This window comes from Triturus cristatus, chromosome 4_1 (genome assembly GCF_964204655.1).
Source record: "Triturus cristatus chromosome 4_1, aTriCri1.1, whole genome shotgun sequence".
Taxonomy (NCBI): domain Eukaryota; kingdom Metazoa; phylum Chordata; class Amphibia; order Caudata; family Salamandridae; genus Triturus; species Triturus cristatus.
This window is the reverse complement of record NC_140585.1, coordinates 287,044,677-287,065,110: the sequence shown is the minus strand read 5'-3', so window position 1 is coordinate 287,065,110 and position 20,434 is coordinate 287,044,677.

Below are 20,434 nucleotides of genomic sequence, written 5' to 3'. Positions count from 1 at the left end.
GATCCAGAGGTAATGAGGAAGTATGATCAGGTGATTGTATACCTGAAAAGTAAAGTACCTCCAAAAGAGACAGACTGGGTTAAAATAGATCGAACACATCAGGAAGCAAAAGAATCAGTTCATGCTTTTTATGAGAGGCTGATACTGGCTTTTAAACAATTCAGCGGGGATGAGCACCTGGGTGACAAAGATTTGAGTCATTTTGTATACAGATTTGTATATGGCCTGAGACCTGAGATTAGTGAGAGAATTCGTGAGCATACAGTGGACTGGCAGAGTAAGAAAATAGATGAGATTCTGAGACATGCAAAATACTTCAGTGATGAAATTGAAGCAAAACAGAGAAAGCTGAAAGAAAAGGCAATGTGGGCACAAGCGAAAGTTGCGGAAAGACAGGAAGCACAGTTGGTGGAACAGGCAAATAATGCAGGGAATAGGCCCAGATATGCAGGGAAAGGAAAGGGGAATCTTGAGGAAGCAAAGAAAAAGTTCCCTTGTCACAATGTGGCCAACTGGGACATTGGAGATCTGAATGTACCAATCCACCATTAGCGAATAATGAGGGTAAAACATTAAATCAACAGGTGCAGAACGAGGGGGATAATCAACAGCAGCAACAACAGAAGGTTGTGAGACAGCAGAGTCAAGAGCCAAAACCGCCCTTGCCGCAGAATAGAGGGTCACAAAAGTACAATCAGGATTCAGGATTCTACAATGATGAGCAGGTAAACAAACAAAGGCGTTCTAACCAGGTACAACAGTATTTGTTAAAGAATGAAAGGAGTGAGTCTGAAGGTGACTATTGACGGTGCCGAGGAGAGGAGGAAGAGTGCATACTTGGTGCAACTCTAGAAATAGACCAGGCAGGACCATTTGTAGATGGGAAAATAAATGAAGAAAGTGTTACTTTTTTAGTAGACACAGGTGCGACAAGATCAACTGTCAGGTCAGCAGATGTTAAAAATCTTCCTCTCTCAGATGAAGCAATCCAAGTAGTTGGTGTAGCCAATACACAAACCAAGACACGTCTTACTGAACCAGTAAGAGTAAGAATAGGGAAATTTTCAGACATGCACAGATTTATTGTCTGTGACACTAGTCCAGTGAACTTGTTAGGCAGGGACCTGCTATGCAAAATGAACTGTACAATTTTTTGTACGCCGGATGGAATAGCTTTTGAAACACCAGATGAGGATGTTTTGTACCGAATGACTCTAGGAAATAGAGAGAGTGAAATGGTTGGTGCATATGCTGTGTTTGATCCGGAGGATTTGCCTCAAGAGCTGAGAGACACAGTGAAAAGGACAGTTTGGGATGGTAACTTACCTATTCTAGCTAAATGTCAGAATGGGTCAGGACAGGTCTCTCAGTAGAAGTCTCCCAAGTCGCCGTCCTCACAGCATCGATCCTCACCAACGCAGGTTTGGGAAGAAGTGGCCTTAGACCCTCTCTAGGCTAACAATACTTATAGTAAATCTTGCAAATTAAAGAAACATAAAATGTTCTAAACGTCCGCTGAACCGCTGAGCAGAGCGAGCAGGAAAGGATGTAGCATCGCTACATTTGGAAAATCTCCGCTCAGAAAAATCACAAAAATAAAAAGACGGAAGAAGGAAACTCGAGTTTTACAAATGTTTCTTTTACGTTCACATTTCCTCGGAACCAGCGCTGTAATCACAAAGTTCATTGTGGCTCCCTTGTCCTCCAAGGACACTTGGACATTCGCCCAGAGCTGCTGTCCTCACGGAAAACTTTTAAACCAGGCGAAGACTGTGGTCAGATGACTCTCGACCATGTTCAGCAAGGCCTTCTCATCAAAATTCGACTACTCGAGTGCAGGCTTTAAACGGCGGGCATTTTTTGATAGGCCAAAACGTACCATCTTAATTTAAAGAGACAAAAACAACGTTACCACAGCATAGTGATTAAACAGTGTTAACCCCACTAATACCCTTATGTGTATGTAATTATCTAGCCTTTGCAACACAGAAAAGCATTAGTACACGTTATTTCAAAAGCGTTTTGTGCTTTAAAACAAACAGCACTTAGCAACATTCATTTAATTAAACATGCACATTATTATTAAGCAACATGAATGCATTCCCACGTGTAGTTTTCTCTTGTTAGTTCGTATTGATTAATCAGAACATTCACACAAAACAAATAATTAATAGTTACAAATTAATATTTTTTATTTTTGACATATAGACAAACCAGAGCTTAAAACCCCAATAGATTTTCAACAGAAAACTCTGCTCCAGCAATCCCCCCTTTGGTGATATTATCACCAAATAAACAACCCAAAAAAAAACAATTTTGTAACATTTAGTCCCATTTTAGGAGAAATTGGAAATGTCTTTTCCTCCTTACACAACACTACACACCAGACTCCCTTTCATCATCCCTCTTCGTTTCCAAGTAAACACTCTCCCTCAATTCTTCTAATTCTATTTCTTGTGGTTCTCTTTTTGACCTCTTATTTCTCTTTTCAATATTTCTTTTAATTAATTTCTTTTTCCCTCCCCTGTTTTTACAACACAAACACACCAATCTTAGTATCAATAAAGCAACAATTATACAGGTCAAAGGAAACAATATCTTACCTATAATAGTACTACCTATTTTTGTAATAAAACTCTTAACAGGTATCACCTTATTAGCTAATTTAGTCCAGATACTTTCAGCTTCCAATGGTACTAATTCTTCATGCAAATCAGTAATATTTTTGATATAGACCTTCAGGTCTTTACTTTCGTCTGGAATGTAAGTGCAACAATGTTGAACTTTCAGCATTCCACAGACTCCACTCTCCTTGGCCAATAGAATATCAAGGGCAAGTCGATTTTGCATAGACATGGCACGTACGGCAATCATCTCCGTATTCACCAAAAGAAACCCTCCAGCGGTATTTGTCGATAAGCGATCCACCACTGTTGACAGTTTCCGAATTCCATAAGCATTCAAAGAAATTCCCACTGCTGGAATTAAAGCACCAAAAATGTCACCCACTATATCTGACCAAGTTTCTCTCTTAAAACGTGTTAGTAAATTAATATGTTCTACATCTTCTATTCTATCTATATGAAAGATCTTTGGAAAGACCAGGCCCACATAACACGTGCCATACCAATGGTCAGGCAACCTGTAATAAGCCTTGTTCCCACAAACATAATACACTCCTGGGAAAATTGGATCTTCTCCTCCCCTGAAACCCCATCCTGTTGCAATGAAGTATGTATCATGACACTCACTAGTCCCAACAAAATATGTATCATATTGAGATTTCCTCCTTGTAATGCACAGCTTACCCTTCTGTGGTGCATCTAGAGCTAAAGTTGGACTAACCCCATTTCTCAATTCTTTTCCCATCTCAATGTCCCAAATTGTCTCACTCATTTATATTTCCCTGCCTTTTCATGCATGCTCATTCTCCTTTCCTCCACCATATTTAGGAAAGCCTTCTCCTCTTCTTTCAGACTGCAAGTTAAATTATTCTTAAAAATGTAATCTAATGTTAATTCTTCTTTTTCAATAAAAATCTCACCAAAAATATTAGCTTCTTTAGCTGGATTCAGCTTTTTGTCCATAGGCAATTGCCCAAAAATGTTATCTTTGTTAGACATCTCATAATCTATTTTCCCTAACAAATAAAAAACACTACTTAACACACTACAAGAAATTCCATACGTAGCTGGTAAATGGTGATAAGTAACACCCTCTGAAACGGATGCAGGTAACAACAGTAAGCCCACATAGAGTCATCAATCGGTTGCTGCAAGTCTCGCTGTCAGTCCAACCTGGCCTTGGAGTACTGATTTGTCCTGTGGGACATAGCCATCTTATAAATATTGTAAACTATCTTGCGGGGTGATTTGGCTTTAATAGCATAAGTTAATTCCAAGATGTTGTGTAGTGCATGCCTCGTCCTGTGGAATTGAAACCGTTGCAGCAGGGTGCGAGAGTGCTCTTGGTGTTCTAACTCCTCCCACTTTTTTACCACGCCGTTAAGGAAGAGATCGCGGCAGTCTGGATGCTCAGCGAGCTAAATGCTCGTATCACCCCTCTGTCTCTACATGGAGACAGCCAGCGGGTCCAGTCGAGTGGCATGGCTGGGGAATACAGAAGAGTTCCAGCCTGAAGCTGTAGTAGATAGTGCCAAGCATGTTGCGTCGCATTGATGGAATCAAGTATGCCTGTCCTACTGTCTGTGTCATCAAATATCAAGGCGGGGAGTGGCAGCGGGTCCGCAATGATCATCTCTATGCGGAGGTGGGGGGCGTCCGGCAGGCCGTGAATCCAGTGATAGGCGCGCGCACACTGCGTAGCTCTATAATATGTTTAAAACCGGGACACCCAGCCCCCCCCCATGTGATACGGCAAGGTTAGCGTCTGTCACTTAACCCTAGCATGCTTGCCTGCCCAGGCTAGCTTCATCATTAACGTTGTGACCCGACTGAAAAAAGAGCTGGGCAATACCATATGGATATTCGTAAATAAGAACGCAAACCGCGGTAACACCACCATTTTCATAATTGAAATTCTGCCTAGCAGGGACAGAGGCAGCCTGATCCAATTATCCACGTCGTCTTCCAGCTTACTGACAGCAGCACCATAGTTTTTCCTAAAGACCGCCTCTGAGTACGGGTGCACCTGTATGCCCAGATACCTGATCAAGTCTGGGGACCACTGTAACGGATAGTCTGGTTCGTGAGGAGTTGTGTTGGACATGAGTGAAACGGCTATTGACTTGGACCAATTGACCCGCAGTCCCGAGAGGGCGCCAAAGTGCACAACTTCACGTAAGACTGAAGAGAGGTTGTTTTGCGGATTGCGGATGTATAATAATGTGTCGTCAGCATACTTCAGAAATCTAATACCCTTGTGACTGTGGTATTCATGTAATGCACAGGCCAGTGGTTCTGCCACTAAGGCGTATAATATAGGAGACAGCGGGCACGCCTGCCTCGTCCCCCTGGTAATGGCAATGGGGTCCGTCACCAGATTGCCTATTTTGACTCTGGCGGAGGGGTGATTGTACAGCACCTCAATCAACTGGAGGAAAACCGGTCCTAGATCCAGCCTGTTCAAGATGTGGCTCATGGAGGGCCACTCGACAGAATCAAAGGTCTTCTCCATGTTGAGGAAAACCGCAATCGCCTTCGTGTCTTGCTGAATGTGCTGTAAGGCCCCAAAGACCGTGCGTGAATTATAGGTGAGGTTCCTGTCTGGGATAAACCCAGCCTGTTCAGGAGCTACAAGAGTCTGAGCGAGAGGAACCACCCGATTAGCAAGGATTTTGGCAAAGATTTTAGTGTCAACGTTTAGTAAGGAAAGTGGGCGGTATGATCCGCACTCCTAGAGCGGCTTATCCGGTTTAAGTATAGCGACTATGACGGCCTCTCTCATCGTAGGCGGTATAGTGCCAGTTACGCACATGTCGTCAAAGAGAGCAGACAAATGCGGCAGTAGGATATCGAGAAACCTCCTATAGAAGGCCACAGTGAGGCCATCTACTCCAGGGGCACTACCTGACTTCATGCCCGTCAGAGCCAATAATATCTCATCTTTTTCTACAGGCCTCATCAAAAACTCGCGATGCGTATTTGTGAGGAAAGGGATTTTGATATGGGAAAGGTATTCCAAGATTTCATCTTCTGTTCCAGAAGAGCGAGTGGGATATAATTCTGCATAATAACTTTTAAAACGTTCCGCTATATCCGCCTCCTCAGTCAGCACCTTGCCTTCTGCCGACTTGAGTTCAGCAACATGAGTTTTACTTCGACGCCTCCCAAGTAGCTAAGCTAGACCTGCACCCATCCGCTCCCCTTCACCATACACTCGCGCCGTAGCATATTTACCTAAGTGTTTAAGTTGAGCATCCGCTGCGTCTTGATATTCCCCCAAAAGTGTCCTAATTTCCAGTGCAGCTGCTTCGTCTGCATGCGTCAACTGTTGCTGTTCTAATACTCCCAATTTCTTTTCTAAGTCTACCAGACATCGTCGGATATCACTGAGGACCCCGAGTGCTTAGACATAGCAATACCATGAATGTAAACCTTAAAAGTCTCCCAGATCACTTGAAAACTATCTACAGATCCCACGTTAGAGGTGAAGAAAGTCTCTATTGCTTCAGCCAGCTCAGCCTTGAAGGCTGAGTCTAGTAGCGAATAGGGAGGGAATCTCCAAGTGAATGGCGGTATACACTTCCTAGGGGTAGCTAACGCTATCAGAAGGGGGGAATGGTCTGACAGAGTACATGGGATAACCCTACACTCCCTGACGGTATCGTAAAGGGGCATGGATGCCAACCAATAATCAATCCTGGTATGTAGGTTATAATAAGCAGAGTAATGTGTGTATCCCCCTGTGTGCGGATATCGCGTGCGCCACACGTTGCATATCCAAGCGAATCATAGCACTCTCCAATGCCCTAGCTGCAGCAGAGGGGCATCTCTCAGGGCCCCCCGACCGATCTGCGTTCGGGTTTCTGATCAGGTGTAGATCACCCCCCCAGAAGAATTGTCCCTCCCTGTATTTGTTGGCTGCTGACACTAGTGTGTCAAAGAATTCAGGGCTGTCGAAATTGGGGCCATAAATGTTCACAATTACTAGATCTATGCCCTTCCCCTGGCATCTAGATATCACATATCTGCTGTCTTTGTCAGTGTCAAGAGGTACTAAAGTATAGGGAGATTTGGGGTTAACCCATGTAATCACCCCCCTGGTGTGTGTGGTAAAACCGTAGGCGTGTATGTTATCCTGTAAGCCTCTGCTGCATAGTATGGGACTATTGAGTGGAAGGTGCGTCTCCTTCAATATGGCAACGTCTATAGCATGATTTTGCTAATAGTGTATTACCTTACGGAGTTTCCTATGATCATTAAGTCCCTTAACGTTCCATGTAAGCACTCGGAGAGCATCAACAGTCGAGTTCACTCTGGCATAGCTAGGTACCACCATCATACATGTCTAACCTGAACCCGCAATTTGACCTCTGTAGTAGACAGTTGTCTCTCTCACCATGTGCATACTGGTAAAAAACTGCAATCTGAAATAACATCCATGTGCTTCCAAAAACCCGCCAACCCCCCACCCACGTCAGACCATCCCCAACTTGGTCGCAGTGCTCCCCAATCAACTACAGAGTATCCCCCTCTTTTCCCCCCCGCAAAAACAAGGAACACTCCCAAGTGTGTTTCACGCGTGGGCAGAAGTTGCTCGTCAGACAAGGAGAACTATCAGGCCAATGTGGGGCAACTCACAAGACACCATCACAAACATATTATGCAACTACAAAACCTGTTACATCCCCAAACCCCCTTCCCAACATCAGACTCAGTTCAATAAACGTGTCCACAATGCAGGGATATGCTATTTCACAAAGTCTATTAGGCCAGGAGCAACAGTCTGGGATCAGATCCCACAAGGTAAAATCAGTGTTCTGGTGTGGAGTTCAAACGCAGCGTTTTCCCTTCAACTGTGCCCCCCCTTGCATGGTTCCCGCTTTATCACGTTGGGTTAGCGGAGGCAGCTGGAGTGGGGCCCCAACTATTGTAAGGTGCAAGAAAAGTGATCAAGTTACCTTATCCTATCCCCCTGGACCCCACCTACTAACACCCCCAACCATATCATAGTCCCCAGACCATACTTATCATACAGAGGTGCCAGCCAAAGATCAGTCCTGGTCCTCCAGCTGTCCTCCCACTGCCTCATCAAGCAATTTCCGCTCCGGACTATGACGCTGTTCTCTCGACCAGTCTTTTAGCGTCTTCTGTAGGGCCTTCGGGTTGGTGAAGATGTGTGATCGACCTTGCCTGTTAACACGCAGTTTTGCTGGTTATAACCTGGCATAATCCATACTGAGTTCGCAGAGCTGCTTTTTCATTGGAGCAAACTGACGGCGTGCCTCTTGGACCCGGATCGCAAAGTCTGGGAACAGAGAGATCGTGGATCCTTCAAATCTCAAAGTCTGCCTCTCCCTAGCCAGCTTCAGCGCCACATCTCGATCTCGATAGTTGAGTAGTTTTGCAATGAGCGGTCGGGGAGGCGCCCCTGGCGGAGGCCGGGGCCCCAGAGAGCGGTGCACCCTTTCCACCATGAACATGGCAGGGAACGAATCCTCGCCTAGCAGAGTCTTCAGAAGCTTCTCTGTGAATTGTTCCATGTTGCCAGCATGAGTAGTCCAGCCTCTCAGCGTGCTTGTTAAGTCTTTCGGCCATGCGGTCCATTCTGTAGGATTATGCATCCATCTTAGTGCCAAGGGCTGAGATACCACTCTGCAGGCTCTTTTCCATTGCCACCAGCATGCCACGGATATCGTGCCGCAACTCTTCTCCCAGCTGCTCCTGCATTCTGGCGTCGTCGTCGGTGGATGTGTCCCGGGACTTTGACCTTATCTGCTCAAATGGTAGCTTCGGCCGTGCCCTGTCAACTCTGCCCATCCTGGCCTCCAGAGGTGCTCAAGTAGGAGATGGTCAAAGCACCACCGCTCAAGGGGGTAAGCACAGCTGCTGGTACGTCAGCGCAATATGCACCTTGGACGCCCTAAACGAGCAACCAAGGCACCTCTTCAGGCTGGAGGCAGCCACAACCACTATATCACAGTGACTCCAGAGCAGATAAAAGCCCCCAGGACCACGCGGCAGCTCGTTGGCGCCTATATCGATCGTCTAGGCGGACTCTTCTGCGATATTGACCTCGTGGAGAAGCGGCCTAGACCACCGAGCCAGTTCAGAATATGTCACCCCATACACAGGGGTTATGTCAGCACATTCATAGGAACTCCCTCCCTAGCAGTCACCAAAAGGAGTCCAGGGTCCGCAGCAGGACGTGTTGCGTGAGTCTGGGCAGCCCAAGCAGAAGAAGCCCGCCAATCCCAGCTATTCTCCCCGCAGGGAAGCATCCAGGTAGGGTGCCGTATCCCCAAAGAGCGGTCAGCAGTGTGAAATATGTTTCCGCTCCAGTCTCTCAATGTCTGGCCAGCAGGCACCGCTCTTGGCGCACCACACAACCACAGCGAAGCAGCTACGAGGGGCTCTACAATCGCTATCCCCGCAGGTCTCCTACCTCCCAGCAAGGAGCAGCGGCTTCTCACAGGCTCCAAAATGGCAGCTACAATCAGCCCGTTAGATCATAGGTCCCTGGGCTCCTGCAGCATGACGCTCTGGAAGGCACCGCTGCAGGCACTTATCTCGGGGTGCCCACAAAGCGCCCAGGAGATCGAGAAAGGGCAGTGCAACCCCGATGGCTCCAGTCTGCGAGCCGCACCCCCATCTGCAACGGGTCTCCGAATCAGGGTTGGGACTGCGCTGCAGAGTCTTCCCCCGAACCGCGCCGTTGGCCGAGAAGGTGCCGATACTCAAGAGGCTCCGCGCCATGAGGCTCCGCATGGGCCCGCAGGCCAGAGAGATGTTTGTATGTAGCGGCACACCATATACGCCCCTGGCTCCCTCGTAGCAGCGTCTCTGGGTGAGCGCCACCCTCCGCACCGACTGTAATCCAGGGATTTGTGGCCTATCCAGCCAGTGACGCGAGATCCCTATCTCAGTCCGGATAGGCAGCACGGAGGTCGAAGTCACATCGTAGCTGCAGATCTCCGAAGACCGGGGGCTGCTGTCCCAGGGTTCTCTAGTGTCGTAGTTGCCGGATAATTGTCGGATTGTGCGACAGTGTTACGGAGCACTCAGCTCAAGCGGCCATCTTGGTCGCGAGAAAGCTCCGCCCCCCAATGCAGTCTGTTTATTGTGTCTGTCTTCAAGTATGTCACGATATGGTTAGGTGTTTTGTTTAAAAGTTGTTAACGTATAGCGTTTCACTGTGTGATCAAGGTCACTTGTTGACCGAAACACGTATTGACATGTGGGATACTTGAGCAATAAACACAACTGCAAGATAAGCGGAGTTGGTGCTCTGTTTTTTGGACCATCTTGAGGAAAACGGAAGGGCGGATTTGGGAGTTTGATATATATATGATATATATATATGTGTGTCTATGTATGTATATATATATATATCCAAACACAGAGTTGTCCCCAAGAAAGAGCCCACAGCGGAAAGGTAAGTTCTTGGAGTTTTATTGATGTAAGCTACAGCCCCTCAGACAAAACGAGTCTCCTTTGTAAATAAGTCTTTAACGCCGACGCTGATGATTCAAATAAAACCATTCATGAGCGGAGAGATGCGAGATGTAAGTCATATGGTGCAATCCCTCAAGTACAAGACGTTTCACCAGCCCACTGTGGTTTTATTTGAATCATCAGCAGCACGCATGCAAATTCACTGGAAATCATTTAGCCCGGCGCTACATGAACCACCAAGACCAGAAGGTAACTGGGTTGCCCCGCCCACTGTGACGACTGTTACAGGTGTTTTAAGCGCTGGGGGCTGCATGTCTTTGCTGTTTCCTGAGTCTGCCGATGAAGAAGTGCGCGCAGCGCACGAAACGCGTTTTAGCATCAATAGTTTAAATGATGATTCTGCCCAATACATAAAAGTGAGAAATATCAGCATAGCAGTATTTGCACATCAAAATACTTTGCACACGTTTTAACATTTTTATCAATTAGTATTGGTATTAAGATGTTATTTATATTGTTTGTATAGTCCATCTACCGTTTTTATGGGGTCATGTTACAAGTCACATGGTGCTTGCTGTATAAACGCAGGCTTAATCGTCCATCTCGTTATGTGAACAAGCCCATTAGGTGGGCAAAAAGCACCATCTTGCCATGTAACAGTGTGATATAATAAAGAAGAAAAAGAGGCACTTAAGTGGTGTCCGTGTCCCAATTCAGCCGATTGCTGTGGGAGTTTGGAGTAGAATATATATATATATATATATGTATATATATATATATAAATTCACTGAAAAAACCATAGGTTTCACACACGTTATAGTTCGGAATTAGCATTTATAAAACCTTGCAAATTCACTTAAAAAACCATGGGTTTCACACATGTTATAGTTAAGTGGATATTTCACTCGTAAAAAACCAATGAAATTCCCCCGTTATAGTTAGTTCAGATAACTATAACTCGCGCGCCCGCAATCCACTGCTCATGAAGTCACAAATTACATCACTCATGACATGGTCAGTGGCATCACTCATGACATCACTGATGACATCATCCTTGTGATAGAGTGGCGGTCGCGCAAGTTATAGTTATCTGAACTAACTATAACGGGGGAATTTCATTGGTTTTTTACGAGTGAATAGCAGAAACACTGATCAAGCCATTTTCAAGTCTACCATCAACAACTACCACCACCAACTCAAAGATGTTAAAAAGGAGGCCCTGGCAAACTGTATCGAGGCCAACGCAAGCCAGACTGAGGAACTCTCCACCATAGTCAGAGTTCACCTGCCCATCAGCCACTGAAAACTCGATACCCACCTCACAGGAACTGTGACACTCTTGCAGACCACTTCCACAACAAGACTGCCACCATATACAGAAAGTTTCATCCCAACCCTCTGACCTCTCCAGCCTCCCCACCCCTATGAAGACTGCCACCGGTGACCCCCTCACCACATGGGAAGAGCTCAACACACCGAACACTTCTGCCTTAAGGAACTCCATCCACTCAGGAGCACCCTCCGACCCATTCCCCCATCGACTCTTCAGCCTCAAAAGTGATGAGATAAGCCAACAGCTCACCACCATCCTTAATGCCTCCAGTTCCATAGCTACCTTTCTCGATACCTGGAAACACTTGGAGGTCCGACCCCTTCTCAAGAAACCATCCGTAGGCCCCAGCGATCACCAGAACTACTGCCCCATCTCAATCCTACTATTTCCCACCAAGGTCCTGTAGAAAGCCATCAACCTCCAAATCACCAAAAACCTGGAGAGAAACAATCTCCTGGACTCCTCCCAATCAGGATTCAGAGCCAACCACAGCACGAGACGGGCCCTGATCGCTGCGATGGATGATATCTGCACTGTACTCGATAGGGGAGATTCGTCCACCCTGATCCTCCTCGACCTCTCCGCAGTCTTCGACACCATCTCCCACCACACTCTCATCAAACATCTACACCAGATTGGAATCAAAGAGGACATTCTTAGATGATGGATTCAGTCTTCACGAAGTTCACCAAGAGAAACCGCCACCCTTCCTTCACCTTACAATCATAGCTCACCATCTGCTGTGTCCCTCAAGGGTTGTCCCTCAGTCCAACCCTCTTCAACATCTACATGATGCCGCTAGTACACATTGTCAGGACCCACAAAATCATCATTTCCTATACCAATGACACCCAGCTCATCCTCTCGCTCTCAGCTGACCCCAATACCACAAAATCCAACTTCAACAACTGCATGAAGAATGTCTCAGCCTCGATAAAGGACAACTGCCTTAAGCTACACATGGATAAATCCGAGGTGCTGATTTTCAGCAGCCACACTACCCTCTGGAACAACTCCTGGTTGCCATTGGAACTCAGACCCACAGATTTGCGAATGTCACGTTTTTACAGATTTAAAAAAAAAAAAAAGAAAACATTTCTCTTCCCTCTTTTCTTTTTTATTAAATGGTATTAGGGGGACATGGCTGAAGGGTGTCCCAAGGCGGCTGCCAACACTTCCTGGTTGAAGTGTTGGCAGCCAATCAGAATGCAGCACGGAGACTGTTGGAACCTCGGAGGAACTGCGTCCCTAGATATACAAATTTGGATTCCTTTTAATAAGTGTTGATAAGTCATTCAGCGATTATTTCTATTTATTTATGTATATAGCGATTATGTATATAGCGACTAGATGTTGACAATCCCCGAATGGCTTGTCAACATCTAGTCTTATTTCTATGTTTGTGCTGCCAGTCCCTGTTTTTGGTTTTGAAAATCTGGTCACCCTAACACAGGGTCAAACCCAATACGATTACTAATGTTGGTAATGTTTGAAGTCCAGTGACAGATATCTTTGAAAAGGGGAATGGGTGATTTGACAACAAAAAAAGCCCCATTCCAATACACTGCACTTTAGAACAATCAAACATGCCAGTAGGCCTGATTCAGGCGGGAGACTCCTGATTTATGAAGTCTAAAATATTGAAGTAACTTGTAGCTAAAGGTGTTCTAGCATGCAAAGGATACAAGTATTCCTTCAAGTTCCAGAACACACATATTTGAGATGGAAAAGTCCCCTACATGGTGTCGGACATACACCATTTCCCTGAGTGCCCCAGCTGCAACAATATCTGGATCCCTGATTTTTGGTCATGAGCGAACACGGATCGTGTGTGTGTGCCTTGACCTAGGCTTGTCTCATGGTACTGCAGTCTGTTTAGACTGGGAGGGACGCACCAAACACTACCCTCATGAAGGTGGGGCCTGCTGCCCTTAACCTGGAGTCAAGTGACACAACACGTTTTTGTGCTCAGTGGAATCAATAATGTGAACAGGCCTGTTTACCTGTCATAGGAGTGGGGCCTACTAGCCCACTTGTCTAATGATCTGTGACTGTGAACCTAACTCACCCTTGGCCTGAATAGGTCGTGCGCAGTGCTTGTCACTGCATGATACTTGTGTGTGCATGCTGGGACAGCTCGTGACACTTGCATGTGCTTGCTGGGTTGCACGTGTGTGTCTGTGGATGGTATATACCATAGAGGCCTGTAGGTCCAATTTTGGAAGAAAAGCACAAAAAAGATGAATGGAGGAATGCTTGCAAAAAGGCTTTATGAGCAATTCCTCCCATCACCTTTTGTGTGTTTGATGTAAGGCCTTAAGTGGCCAAGGGTATGCCGAAATGTCAGTCCCGAGCTCACTGTGGCACTGGAACCAAACTGCACCTGACTGAAGAGCCCCAAACTGGTCTTGGGTTGCCTGTGTTTCAATTTAGGGAGGACCTGGCAGTTCGGGATGGACTGTTCCCACGAGGAGCGGGGTCAAGACTGATTTGCATGTGGCTGGGTCCAAAATAAAGAGGCACGGTGAGTGAAAAATGATGGGTTGGAATGCTATACAGAGTGATTGCCAGTAATTAGACTTATTGCAGGCATCCCCTCATCACCTTTAGTGGGTTTTCCTATTTTGGAAGCACAGAGGGTGGAGAAGTGAGGGCTGCAACTCTGACCTAGGGGATGTGTACTTCTAACTAGTGCTCGGGTGGGACAACACACACTAAAGATAGAGTAGCAGAGCGTCCTCTGTGCACATCAAAGGACTCTTTGATTCCAGGACGAGTACCCGGTCAGTGAGGCCTGAGCTCCAGGGAATCTAATAGAGAGGAAGGCTCAGTCCTTGGAACCTTTATGAGGTTTAGTCCCATGGAGGTTGACAACCAGGTGTGATCCATGCCTACTTCCGTGGGCCTTGTTGAAGGTCACTCTGAATTGGAGCCACCACTGCTGTGGGAGACTGTCCATTTGTGAAAGGGCAGTGCAGACAAGGGAACACTTCAAAGGAGATCCCCAAGCACAAATTTAAAAGGCCAGAAAATATCACGTATGTGTCTAGATTTGAACTATAAAGAGGGAGCATGTGCCCCATACTTGTTAAACAGTACCGTCTCATCAAAATAGGGACAATCGCCAAGACTTTGACATCAGGACTGGGAGCCAAGATCTTCCAGTCTCTCCTCTGAGGCTGTCACACAGGAACCAAGAAAACTTGCCCAGTGCATGGAGCATCAGCCTTCTGCCTGCTTGCCAAGATCAGTGTGCACTGTGTTGATGAGTGAGCCTGGATTGAGCAAGGCCCAGCGGGGAACCTGGTGAGTGGATCCCAGTGAGAGAGTCAGAGGTGCCCTGTTCAGTTGGGACCAGTATTGTGAAAGAGATGTTCTATCTCTTGGTGAAGTTGTCAACCCTAGGCGGGATTGCCGTGAAGTTGAGGGCTTTAACCTGGTAGGACTGATCTCATTGGGGCCGTTGCCCGTGTCCGTGACCCCTTTTGTCCCGGGAGGAAGGCCACTGGGATTGTTGGCAGAGTCGGAATGGAACCAAAAATGAGCCCGAGCACCCATGAAAAAGTGTGCCACATTTGTTTTGTGACTTTTGATGAAGCATTACGTAGTTAGTTTCAGGGGGCTGATTTTGGGAGAAATTTATGTTAAATAAAGCCTTTTTGAGTTTGCGTAGTCAGTAACATAGGTCAGGACTGAACTCCATTATTTAACTTCACCTCACCTCTTGGTTTCATGACACTCATCCACAGAGCCATGATTCTCCTTTTGACCATGCTCCCACCCATATCTCTTAGTCCCCTCTGGGACGTTGGGCCCAAAAGTTGCTGCTCAATCATGGGTGAAAGGAAGAGAATCATTTGGCATGTTCCTATGTTTATTGCTTCAGGTACAACTATAATCTCTCACAAATTATTTGCATTTTCAACATAGTTTTCTATCAAATAACATTCATGGACCCTCATGCACAGGGTGTCCACTGCGTAGGCGATTGAAAGGCAGTGAGAGGAGTGAGACCTACGCCCCTTTTCAATGAGACTAGAAAATTACCAAAGAGCATGGAGATAAAATCAATATAGCTCTAGCTCAATAGAGAAGAAATAGGAACAATGGAATACAAATAACTTCTTGAATGGAATTTTATAGCTCCCCTCACATGCCACTCGAATATCTAATATTTACTGGAGTTGCAAAGTAACAATGAGTTGGCACACAATCACATGACTAAATTCTACATACTGCACCTATCAGGATAATTTGATATCAATATATGGCAAATCAACAAGATTACGAGATTAAATCAATCATAGCAGGCCCATCAAATATAAAGACACTGTAAAATGTACGAGATATGGTTATTATTAACATCAGGAGTCTATGCATATCCTGATGAGCACAGCAAATGACAAACCGAAACATGGCGTACAAAGTTGTTAATTGTAGGAAGGTGGAATCTGACTATATGGTTGCCCCCAACTTTTTGCCTGGTATTTGGATGGTTTTTGACTAGTCTGGGTGGGATCCTGCTATCCAGGACCCCAGCCTATCTGCTTCCTCCCTAAAACTGATGTGAGTACCCTAGGTACATTCCAATTGGATACTGAGGACACCCTACCAGCCCCTTGTAGAGAGTACCCTAGGTACCCAGGGCATGGGTCCCTCAGAGGCCTACCAGGGGCTGCAGCACTTATTGTGCCACCCCTGGGACAGCCATACCAAATGACACCACCAGACCACTACTGTAGTCTGGGTAAGGTGTGCACCCCCTTACAGGGATACAGGTACCCTGTATCCCACCTATGTACAACACATGTATTCTCATTGGTCACCCCTCAAGCAGGCCTTGCTAATCCTACAAGGCAGGGTGCTGGGATATGTGTGAGGGGGGACCCCTACCTGAGTAGGGCCCCTCTGCAACCCTCATAAAAACCATTGCTGGGTTGTTTGTAGTGTAGCCATACCATATACTCTTAACCGCATTATAAGTCTATCGCGATAGCGTGATAACTTGAGAATGGCTACACAGAACCATATCGTGTTTGGTGTCAAACATGTAGGAATCATACCCCCAGTCCAGTCATGGGCATGATTCCCCCCTGCTAGAGGGGCGATATGGGAAAAGCGGCAGAACTTAGACTCCAATTTAAAAGTGCACACGTATCACAAAATGGATGCTACTCGCAACCCACACGACTCGGGCTGCCTGTTGCTGGGCAAAACCCCAGCCTCGGCAGCTGGACAATAGGGATCCTGTTGCAGGGAGGTGCCAGCACCTTCCCAGACAGGCTATGTGGATTGGAACTGGGTGGGTGCACCATAGGATGCCTTTCAGAGTTGCACGTAGGCTGCTACAGCGCCTACATTCTGCATGCACCACCTGGAACTGGTTCAGGGGCATCCTGCCCCTCGCCCAGGCAGGAAACACACAAAGGGGAGAGGGTGTAGCCACCCTTTCCCGCCTCAACTCTCATTGGTGGACACTGATCTGGACACTCTCCTAATCTTGTGGATAAAGGTGAATAACGTGTCCCCGAGGAATCAGATTAAACTTGGACTTCACAGACTTGACCTTCGACTCGCTGCTGCCCAGCTGACTGAAGAAGTCTCCCTTGGGGTAAAGGAGTTACCCCCCTGCTTGGCAGGCACCTGAAACACTGCAAGTGACCCGGTTGGAACTTCGCTGCTCCTTCGGACATCGACGACTCTTCTCAACCTTGAGGTAGGTTTCCTAGCATCCCAGAGGCCAGTGAGCGTGCCGAGCAAGTCTGAGCACCGTGGACCGCGTGGGTGCCGAGATCCCCAATACCCCAGGACCCCGGCCAACTCTTGCGTAGCACACGACCCTGACCAGTGGGGAAGTTGTGCTTTGGTCCAATATTGAGCCAACCTCTCAGCAGCAACTGTGCCAAAGATCAGCACCCTAGCTCACTCCGGTGGCCCGTGGGCACCCTTTTACGCACTCCAAATTGCCGCCTTCCGCAGTCCCTTGTCGCTCGACTTGTGGGCCCTAGCGGAGGACAATCTTTACTTTTAAGAGTTCCCCTGGTTGCTCCAGGCCTGCTCTACAGTCTCCTTGAAGGAGATCTCTCTCAGACCTCGTGGGTCTGCACCAGTAGCTGATTTGTTCATCTTGCGTGGGTTGCGGTTGCCAAGGCTTAGTGGATCCAATCCGGACACCAATACCGCAGCGACCCTCATCCTTTGTGGGACAGTTGCCCTCGAGAAGCTGGCCTTCCTTGAAGCCTCGCGGAGCCCGTGGCTGCAGATCCAAGCTACACCTTTTCCACTTGAAGCACCCGACATTGAAGGGCTCATTTCCTTGAGCTCCCTGGTCACTGTGCCGTGACCCAGACTCGGTCCCCTCTGCTTTCAGGTTCTTCTCTACAAGATCTACAACTTCAGTCTTCACGGCATCATCGATGCTTTTGGCTAGCAGCAGTTTTGTACATTTTCCCATTGAAAATCAGCCCGCAACCCGACATCGAAAACGATGTGATTCCAGTGCTATTTATTGTATCTATAAATGCTTGTTTGAATTGTAACTTTACCTCTAGCCTCATAAAGGGACTTGTGGGATTCTGTTTAGAATAAATACATATATTTTATATATATACCTGTGTGGACTACTCTTTCATTTGGTCATTCAAGAGGTTATCTATGGTAAAACAATAAGATTAACACTCCTTCAAGACTTAGCCTGAAGGCTGCTCTCCACAGCTACCACTAGGATAGCTTTCTTTAAAGGTTGTCTTTTAAACCTATCACCTTAAGAGTCAAATTGGACTGGTGTAAGGTTGTCACTATAACTAGTGACCAGCATATGCCAGGCCAACTTCTCACATTGGTGTGCAGCGGTTGGATTCAAGTTTGCCATTGTTTTACCAGATAACAAATTGAATTTCTAAAGTGAAAGCCACTTGGTACTAAAGATACATATAAATTCAAGCTTAGAATATAATAAGTTCTACTGAACTTAGGAGTTGTGAGTAGAGGGTTTAGCACACCTTGACTACAACTCAAGAAAGGGTTCAGTAGGCCACACCTAGTGTAGGTAGATACACCAGTACCACTACACTAGAAATGTCTTTAAGTTCAGGTGCCCATAAGGCTCTGGAAGGACCCCATAGGGTCCCAGTCGACAAATATGATCAGCTCTCCTTTGCTGAGCTTAGGGAGATGTGCACCACTAGGCAACTTAAGACAAACAAAGGTGCCAATACTCAACGTTTCAGGGAAATCCTGCTCATAGCAGACTTTAAGCAGACTTTCGTGTCTGATGGGGTAAGACAGGTTGGGTGGGCATCCCCCAGAAGAGGACACCCCAGGGTTGGACTCTGATGAGGACCAGGAAGAGGAAGATGAACTTGACCTGGATGAACAAAACCATTCACAACATGGAGATGATGGCCCAAGAGGCACTCTCTCCATCCCTAAAGGGAGAATGGTGGATCCAAACCGAAGGAACAGATCCCCCTCAGTGGGGTCCAACCCTTCTGAGAGATCCAATGGGACCTCTGCCTCTTCTCAGAGAAGAGAATCCTCCCAAGAGAGGAAATGCAGACTGATCCAGTTTGAGCAGGCTAAGCTACAGCTCAGGAGAGAACAGTTAGCATTGGACAGGGAATCCCTGGAGCTTCAGAAAGCTTCAAGAAAGTGGGGTCTAGAGACCCCTGGTGGCAGTAATAGCCCTAGAGTTAGAGAGAAAGCTCCTGACAATAGTAACCTACATAAGATTGTGCCCCCCTATCAGTCAGGGGATGATATCCACAAATGGATCACTACACTTTAGAGGGCCTGTAAAGTTCAGAGGGTCCCAGTAGAGCAGTGGGCAGCAATCTTATGGCTCTCCTTTGCAGACAAAGGTAGAGACAAGCTCCTCTCTGTTAGGGAAGAGGATGCAGATGATTATTATATCTTGAGAGATGCTTTAATAGATGGGTTTGCCTTAACCACTGATCAATATAGATTAAAGTTCAGAGACACCCAGAAAGCACAGGATCAAGATTGGGTAGACTTTGTGGATTGTGCTACCAAGGCTCTGGAAGGTTGGTTAAATGGCAGTAAAGTAAATGATTATCAAGGATTGTACAATCTCATCATGAGGGAGCAGATTCTTAATAATTGTCAAAACCAACTCTTACACCAGTACCTGGTGGACTCTGATCTGACCTCTCCACAAGAATTGGGTAAGAAGGCAGACACATGGGTCAGAACCAGGATTAGGCCCAAGAACCAAGGTGGTGACCAGAAGAAAGATTCAACAAAGCCCAAAGAGAAAGGTGGGGATAATAAAACAGAAAAATCCCCTGAAGGGCCCCAAAAATCCAGTTCTGGGGGTGGGTCCCAAAATCCTTCCTCTACCAATAAGAAACCATATTGCCATGTGTGCAAGCAACCTGGCCACTGGAAAACTGACTCCAGTTGTCCAAAGAATGGCAATAAAGAAAATGTTCCTCTTATTGCAGCTCCAACACCTCCTGTTACTACTAGTAGTAATCCCCCAGGTGGTGGGAGTGCACCCAAAAATTTAGTTGGGCTTTCTTGGGGAACTCAGGTGGACTCTGGCCTAACCAGGTCCCCTACACAAGCAACTCCAGTCTGTGATGGTGGCATGGGGTTTGCCAACTTTACCATGAGTCCCAATATCTTGGGCAGGTACAGACAAGAGCCCATGATCAATGGTCAGAAGGCTGTGGCCTACAGGGACATAAGGGCTAGTGTCACCATGGTGACAAAGAGACTAGTGCCCCTAGAACAGTTGTTACCTGAGTTTAGCTACCAGGTGACCAATATTGATGGAGTTAGGACAGATCATCCCATGGCAGTGGTAAATCTCAGCTGGGGAGGGGTCACTGGCCCAAAGAGAGTGGCAGTGTCCCCAACCTTGCCTGTAGATTGTCTACTGGGGAATGACCTGGAAATGTCAGCCTGGGCTGAGGTAGACCACAATGCCCATTTAAGAATGTTGGGCATCCCTGAGAGGGTGGATGGGACCCTGAGGGCCTCACCTCAACCCCAGGAAGAATTA